This window comes from Phocoena sinus, chromosome 2, assembly GCF_008692025.1.
Source record: "Phocoena sinus isolate mPhoSin1 chromosome 2, mPhoSin1.pri, whole genome shotgun sequence".
In the NCBI taxonomy this organism is placed as follows: domain Eukaryota; kingdom Metazoa; phylum Chordata; class Mammalia; order Artiodactyla; family Phocoenidae; genus Phocoena; species Phocoena sinus.
In genome coordinates, this window is record NC_045764.1 from 131,945,323 (window position 1) to 131,952,416 (window position 7,094).

A 7,094-nucleotide genomic window follows, 5' to 3' on the forward strand; every position below is an offset into this window, starting at 1 on the left:
ACCCATTAAAGGGACCTGCTTCTCCTCCTTTACCGAAGTGGTCTGTGACCGTGCTTCTGCCTCTTTAGAAGATGAGGGTAGAAGGCAGCTGTCTCCATTCACTCATTAGAGAGCTAAGCACCTGACCCATCACAGTCCTTGGACGCCCTACCTATCTATGGGAACCCTCTAGGCCCGGCAGAGTAAGCAGTGGGGTTTCAGCAGGCTCAGAGCCACTTCCCAAATTTCTCCCCCCCACTAACTTGCAATTGTGCTTGCAATGCCTACCACAAAGACTCAATTTTGGAAATGACTTGTACTTTAATTAGGTTAATCCATGTTGTTTCTCGGGATATATAACATATTAGCCGAAGGATCCATCAGCCGGAAAAGATCCATCTGATTATCCACGTGTCTGTCATCGTAAGTTCGATCATGCTGCAGTAACAGACACCCCCAAAATGTCAGTGGCTTACAACCACAAAGACTTATTTCTCACTGAGCAGCGCGTCCACCCCAGCTCAGCTGGGGCCTCTACTCCACACAGCTCACCCTGGAACGGAGGCCGCCACAACTGCCACCACCTGGAGTGTTGATGTTTGCCACGGCAGAGGGAAAGAAGGGTGAGGCTTCCACCAGAAGTATCGCGGCAGCTCATCCTTCATCCGCCAGAGCTAGTCACATGGCCACATCTGACTTCAAGGGAGCTGAGATGCACAGTTCTACCCTGCACCCAGGTGGGTAAGGTCCTGGGGTCCCTGTCTGGCCAATTCCCAACTGTTGGGGAATTTTATTGTTTTATTGAAGTATAGTTGATGTACAATATTATGTAAGTTATGGGTGTACAACATAGTAATTCACAATTTTTAAAGATTATACTCCATTTATAGGTCTTATAAAATATTGGCTAAATTCCCTGTGTTGTATAATAATACCCTTTCCTCTCCCCACTGGTAACCACTAGTTTGTTTTTTATATCTGTGAGTTTGTTTCTTGTTTGTTATAGTCACTAGTTGGTTGTAGTTTTTAGATTCCACATATAAGTGATATCACACAGTGTCTTTCTCTGACTTATTTCGCTTGGTGTAATACCCTCCAAATTCATCCATGTTGTTGCAAACGGCAAAATTTCACTCCTTTTATGGCTGAGTAGTAGTCCATTGTGTGTGTATGTATATATATATATATATATATATATATATATATATATATGCCACATCTTCTTTATCCATTTATCTGTCGATGGACACTTAGGTTGCTTCCCTGTCTTGACAATTATAAATAATGCTGCTATGAACATCAGGATGTGTGTATCTTTTTGAATTATTGTTTTTGTTTTGTTTTTTGGACCTATACCTAAGAGTGGAATTGCTAGATCATATGGCAACTCTGTTTTTAGGGGTTTTTTAATATATTTATTTATTTATTTTTGGCTGCATTGGGTCTTCATTGCTGCAAGCGGGCTTCCTCTAGTTGAGGCGAGCAGGGGTACTCTTCATTGTGACACACAGGCTTCGCACTGCGGTGGCTTCTCTTGTTGCGGAGCATGGGCTCTACGCGCACGGGCTTCAGTAGTTGTGGCAGGTGGGCTCAGTAGTTGTGGCTGGCGGACTCTAGAGCACAGGCTCAGTAGTTGTGGTGCATGGGCTTAGTTGCTCCACGGCATATGGTATCTTCCCGAACCAGGGCTCGAACCCGTGTCCCCTGCATTGGCAGGCGGATTCTTAACCACTGTGCCACCAGGGAAGTCCCTGTTTTTAGTTTTATGAGGAACCTCCATACTGTTTTCCACAGTGGCTGCACCAATTTACATTCCCACCAACAGTGTACGAGGGTTCCCTTTTCTCCACATCCTTGCCAACATTTGTTTGTTTTTTGTTCTTTTTATAAACTTATCTATTTTTGGCTGCGTTGGGTCTTCGTTGCTGCATGCGGGCTTTCTCTAGATGTGGCGAGCAGGGGCTACCCTTCGTTGTGGTGTGTGGGCTTCTAATTGTGGTGGTTTCTGTTGTTGCAGAGCACAGGCTCTAGGCAGGCAGGCTTCAGTAGTTATGGAACGAGGGCTTAGTAGTTGTGGCTTGTGGGCTCTAGAGTGCAGGCTTAGTAGTTGTGGTGCATGGGCTTAGTTGCTCCGTGGCATGTGGGATCTTCCCAGACCAGGGATTGAACCCATGTCCCCTGCATTGGCAGGTGGATTCTTAACCACTGAGCCACCAGGGAAGTCCCAACATTTGTTATTTGTGTTCTTTTTGATGATAGCCATTCTGACAGGTGTGAGGTGATATCTCATTGTGATTTTAATTTGCATTTCTCTGATGATTAATGATGTTGAGCATCTTTTCATTTGCCTGTTGGCCATCTGCTTGTCTTCTTTGGAAAAATGTCTACTTAGATCTTTTGTCCATTTTTAATTGGGTTGTTTGTTTTTTGTTGTTGAGTTGTATGAGCTGTTTATGTATTTTGGATGTTAACCCTTTACTGGTCATATCATTTGCAAATATTTCCTCCCATTCAGCAGATTGTCTTCGTTTTGTCAATGGTTTCCTTTGCTGTGCAAAAGCTTTTAAGTTTAGTTAGGTCCCATTTGTTTATTTTCACTTTTGTATCGTTCACTTTAGGAGACAGATCCAAAAAAATATAGCTATGATTTATGTCAAAGAGTGTTCTGCCTATGTTTTCATCTAGGAGTTTTATGGTTTCCAGCCTTACATTTAGGTCTTTAATCCATTTGGAGTTTATTTTTGTGTATGGTGTTAAGAATATTCTAATTTCATTCTTTTACATGTAGCTGGATGCTTATTGAAGAGACTGTCTTTTCTCCATTTTGTATTCTTGCCCCTTTTGTCATAGATTAATTGACCATAAGTGTGTGGGTTTATTTCTGGGCTCTCTATTCTGTTCCAGTGATCTATGTGTCTGTTTTTGTGCCAGTACCACAGTTTTGCTTACTGTATCTTTGTAATATAGTCTGAAGTCAGGGACCATGATTCCTCCACCTCTGTTCTTTCCCAAGATTGTTTTGGCTATTGGGGTTCTTTTGTGTTTTCATACAAATTTTTAAATTATTTGTTCTAGTTCTGTGAAAAATGCCCTTGGTATTTTCACAGAAATATTATGGTAAATGACCATATTACCCAAGGCAATATCTATAGATTGCCTTGGGTAATATGGTCATTTTAACAATATTAATTCTTCCAATCCAAGAACACAGAATATCTTTCCATCTGATAGTGTTGTCTTCAATTTCTTTCACCAGTGTCTTACAGTTTTCTGGGTACAGGTCTTTTACCTCCTTAGGTAGGTTTATTCCTAGGTGATGGTAAATGGGATTGTTTCCTTAATTTCTCTTTCTAATAGTACCTGTTAGTGTATAGAAATGCATCAGATTTCTATATATTAATTTGGTATCCTGCAACTTTACTGAATTCATTGATGAGCTCTAGTAGTTTTCTAGTGGTGTCTTTAGGATTTTCTATGTATAGTATCATATCATCTGCAAAAAGTGACAGTTTTACTTCTTCCTTTCCATTTGGTTTCCTTTTATTTGTTTTTACTCTCAGATTGTTGTGGCTAGGAGCTCCAAAACTATGTTGAATAAAAGTGGTGAGAGTGGGCATCCTTGTCTTGATCTTGATCTTAGAGAGTATACTTTCAATTTTTCACCATTGAGTACGATGTTTGCTGTAGTTTTGGCATATACGGCCTTAATTTTGTTGAGGTTTGTTCCCTCTATGCCCACTTTCTGAAGAGTTTTTATCATGAATAAATGTTGAATTTTATGAAAAGCTTTTTCTGTATCTATTGAGATGATCATATGATTTTTTTCTTCAGTTTTGTTAATGTGGTGTCTGACACTGATTGATTTGCAGATATTGAAGAATCCTTGCATCCTTGGATAAATCTCCCTTGATTATGTGTATGATCCTTTCAGTGTATTGTTGGATTTGATTTGCTAGTATTTTGTTGAGAACTTTTGCATGAATGTTCATCAGTGATATTGGCCTATAATTTTCTTTTTTTGTGATATCTTTGTCTGGGTTTGGTATCAGGGTGATGGTGGCCTCATAGAATACATTCAGAAGTGTTCCTCCCTCTGCAAATTTTTGGAATAGTTTCAAAAGGATAAGTGTTAACTATTCTCTAAATGTTTGGTAAAATTAACCTGTGAAGCAATCTTGTTCTGGACTTTTGTTTGTTGGGAGTTTTTAAATTACTGATTCAATTTTAGTACTGGTAATTGTTCTGTTCATAGTTTCTATTTCTTCCTGGTTCAGTCTTGGGAGATTGTACCTTTCTAGGAATTTGTCAATTTCTTCTAGGTTGTCCATTTTATTGGTGTATAGTTGTTCATAGTAGTCTCTTATGATCCTTTGTATTTCCGTGGCGTGGGTTGTAATTTCTCTTTTTTCATTTCTGATCTTATTGATGTGGGCCCTCTTTTTTTCTTGATGAGTCTAGCTAAAGGTTTATCAATTCTGTTTATATTTTCAAAGAACCAGCTCTTAGTTTCATTGATCTTTTCTATTGTTTTTTCAGTCTCTATTTCATTTATTTCTGCTCTGAGCCTTATGATTTCTTTCCTTTAATTAACTTTGGCTTTTGTTTGTTCCTCTTTCTCTAGTTGCTTTAGGTGTAATGTTAGGTTGTTTATTTGAGATTTTTCTTGTTTCCTGAGGTAGGATTGTAGTGCTACAAACTTCCCTCTTAGAAATGCTTTTACTGTGTCCCATAGATTTTGGATCATTGTGTTTTCATTTTCATTTGTCTCCAGGTATTTTTTAATTTCCCTTTGATTTCTTCAGTGACCCATTGGTTGTTAAGTAGCATATTGTTAATCCTCCATGTATTTGTGCTTTTGCAGTATTTTTCTTTTAGTTGATATCTAGCCTTATAGCGTTGTGGTTGGAAAAGATGCTTGATATGATTTCAATTTTCTTAAATTTACTGAGGCTTGTTTTGTGGCCTAGCATGTGATCTATCCTGGAGAATGTTCCATGTGCACTTGAAAAGAATGTGTATTCTGCTGCTTTCAGATGGAATGTTTTCTATATATCTATTAAGTCCATCTGGTCTAATGTATCGTTTAAGGCCAGTGTTTCCTTTTTTTTTTTGTTAAAAATTTGTTCAGTTTTTTTTAACATCTTTATTGGAGTATAATTGCTTTACAATGGTGTGTTAGTTTCTGCTTTATAACAAAGTGAATCAGTTATACATATATCCCCATATCTCTTCCCTCTTGCATCTCCCTCCCCTCCACCCTCCATATCCCACCCTTCTAGGTAGTCACAAAACACTGAGCTGATCTCCCTGTGCTATGCAGCTGCTTCCCACTAGCTATGTATTTTACATTTGGTAGTGTATATATGTCCATGCCACTCTCTCACTTTGTCCCAGCTTACCCTTCCCCCTCCCCGTATCCTCAAGTCCATTCTCTAGTAGGTCTGCGTCTTTATTCCCGTCTTGCCCCTACGTTCTTCATGACCATTTTGTTGTTGTTGTTGATTTTTAGATTCCATATATATGTGTTAGCATATGGTATTTGTTTTTCTCTTTCTGACTTACTTCAAGGCCAGTGTTTCCTTATTGATTTTCTGTCCAGATGATCTTTCCATTGATGTAAGTGGGGTCCCCTACTATTATTGTGTTACCGTTGATTTCTCCCCTTATGTCTGTTAATATTTCCTTTATATATTTAGATACTCCTATGTTGGCTGCATATATACAATTGTTATATCTTCTTCTTGGATTTATCCCTTGATCATTAGGTAGTATCCTTCTTTGTCTCCTGTAACAGTCTTTATTTTAAAATCTATTTTATTTGATAAAGGTATTGCTACCCCAGCTTTCTCTTGATTTTCTTTCCATCCCCTCACTTTCAGTCTGCGTATGTCTTTATATCTGAAGTGAGTCTCTTGTAGGCAGCATATATATGGGTTTTGTTTGTGTATCCATTCAGCCACTCCATGTCTTTTGATTGGAGCATTTAGTCCATTTACATTTAAAGTAATTATTGATATATCTGTTCTTTTTGCCATTTTGTTAATTGTTTGGGGGTTGTTTTTGTAGGTCTATTTTTGTTTCTTTCTTCTTCCTTTGTTCTCTTCTCTTGTGATTTTATGACTATCTTTAGTGTTATGTTTGGATTCCTTTTTCTCTGTGTGTGTGTGTGTGTGTGTGTGTGTTTATCTAGTATAGGTTTTTGGTGTGTGGTTACCATGCTGATCTCTTAATCTCAAATGCATCTTAACAACCCCACATTTGTACTGTCCTTCCCTCATGATTACTGTTTTTGATATTATAGTTTACATCTAATTGTTTTGGGTATCCCTTAACTGCTTATTGTGGATCTAGATGATTTTACTACTTTTGTCTTTTAACCTTTCTACTAGCTTTGTGTGTGGATGATTTCCTAACTTTACTGTATGTTTGCCTTTACCAGTGGTCTTTTTCCTTCCATAATTTTTGTGTTTCTAGTTGTGACTTTTTCTTTTTCACTTAGGGAAATTCCTTAAACATTTCTTGTAAAGCTGATTTGGTGGTGCTGAAGTTTCAGCTTTTGCTTATCTGTAAAGCTTTTGATCTCTCCATCAAATCTGAATGAGAGCCTTCCCAGGTAGAGTATTCTTGACTGTAGGTGCTTCCCTTTCATCACTTTAAATATATCATGCCACTCCCTTCTAGTCTGCAGAGTTTTGGCTGAAAAGTCAGCTGATAGCCTTATGCGAATGCCCTTGTGTGTTATTTGTTGCTTTTCCCTTGCTGCTTTTAATATTCTCTCTTTATCTTTAATATTTGTCATTTTAATTACTGTGTGTCTTGGTGTGTTCTTCTTTGATTAATACTGTGTGGGAATCTCTGGGCTTCCTGGACTTGGATGTCTGTTTCCTTTCCCAAGTTAGGGAAGTTTTCAGCTATTATGTCTTCAAATATGTTTTCAACCCCTTTCTTTCTCCCTTCTCCTTCTGGAACCCCTATAATGCAAATATTTGTGCACTTCATGTTGTCCCAGAGGTCTCTTAAACTGTCCTCATTTCTTTTCATTCTTTTTTTTTCTGTTCAGCATCAGTGATTTTCACTACTCTGTCTTCCAGCTCACTGATCCATTCCTCTGTATC